Source organism: Pundamilia nyererei, unplaced genomic scaffold (assembly GCF_000239375.1).
Source record: "Pundamilia nyererei isolate P.nyererei 1_Seehausen unplaced genomic scaffold, PunNye1.0 scaffold00262, whole genome shotgun sequence".
Classification (NCBI taxonomy): Eukaryota; Metazoa; Chordata; class Actinopteri; order Cichliformes; family Cichlidae; genus Pundamilia; species Pundamilia nyererei.
Window position 1 is genome coordinate 653,551 of NW_005187663.1, and position 1,453 is coordinate 655,003.

The 1,453-nt window shown below is 43.4% G+C and overlaps 1 pseudogene; it reads left to right on the plus strand.

Annotated features, from left to right (window-relative positions):
* The first annotated feature begins 212 nt into the window (after window positions 1-212).
* LOC106456477 (general transcription factor II-I repeat domain-containing protein 2-like) lies at window positions 213-1,445 on the plus strand (annotated as a pseudogene).
* The last annotated feature ends 8 nt before the right edge of the window (window positions 1,446-1,453 follow it).

Consider the following 1,453-nt stretch of genomic DNA (forward strand, 5'->3'; position numbering starts at 1 on the left):
GCGGTGGAAAAAGATCAAATTACATCATATTTTATAAGGATGCTATGTGTTTTCATTCATATTTGTTGGAGAGGTTATGAGCAGATCAGTCTACTCTTCATTTTATCAGATGCAATTGATCACAGCTTGTGAATTTTCGTTTTACCCACTTAAGTAAGCTTTTAGATCAGGGGTGTCAAACGTACGGCCCGCGGGCCGGATCAGGCCCGCAAATGGGTTTAATCCGGCCTGTGAGATGATTTTGTAAAGTATAAAAATGAGCAGCAATTTTTAAATAAAGAAACTGCTGTTCCAATTGTGTCCATTGGATGGCGCAATAGCAATTGTAAGCTACTTTGTTTTGCCCGCAAAATTTAAACCTGATGTGCAATATGTCTCTGTCAAAAAAGAGAAAAGTGGATGCAGAGTGTTCCAAAAAAAATGGTCATCCTCCTATTTATTCACGGAAGTGAATGGGAAAGCTGTATGTTTGGTGTGTTCCCAGCATGTTGCAGTGCTGAAAGAATATAACCTCCGTCGCCACTATGTGAGTCTTCATGCCGACAAATATGACAACTTTCAAGGACAGCGGAGAAGAGAGAAGGTGAATGAACTGTTGGCGGGTCTGAAGAAACAGCAGTCTGTCTTTACGCACAGCCGAGACATCAGTGATGCTGCAGTGAAAGCTAGCTACCTCATTGCTAACGACATTGCACTAGCTTCAAAACCATTTAGTGAGGGTGAATTTGTAAAAGCATGTATGATGAAGGCATCGGAGATTGTGTGCCCTGAAAAGCGCCAGTCCTTTGCAAATATCAGCCTGACAAGAAACACAGTTGCAGACAGGATTTCTGATCTTTCAGCGGACTTGGACAGCCAGTTGAAGCCAAAAATAAAGTCATTTATTGTGTTTTCAGTTACAATTGATGAAGGCACGGACATTACAGATGTTGCACAACTGGCAATTTTCATCCGCGGAGTTGATGACACATTGACCGTCACCGAGGAGTTCGTGGAGTTGGTACCGATGACAGATACAACGACCGCAGCTGTCGGCGCGCTGGACAGGGTCGGAGTGGACTGGTCCCGCGCTGTCAGCCTGGTGCGCCCTCAATGATCGGGAAGAAAGCAGGCATTGTAAAAAAGTTCAGAGATAAAGTGCAATCTGCAAATGGAGGACGTGATTTTTGGACTTTTCACTGTATTTTGTAACCAGGAGGCTTTGTGTTACAAGTCACTGAAAATGGATAACGTCATGAAGGTGGTCATCCAAACTGTTAATTTCATCCAGAAGCCTCAATCACCATCAGTTTGACAGTCTTCTCAGAGAGAAAGACCACATCTATGGCCTGCGTTACCACACTGAGGTAAGATGGTTGAGCCGAGGTGCTGTGCTGAGGCGTTTCTTTGATTTACGAGAAGAAATTGAACAGTTTATGGAAGAAAAGGGCAAACCAGTGTTAGAATTTCATTC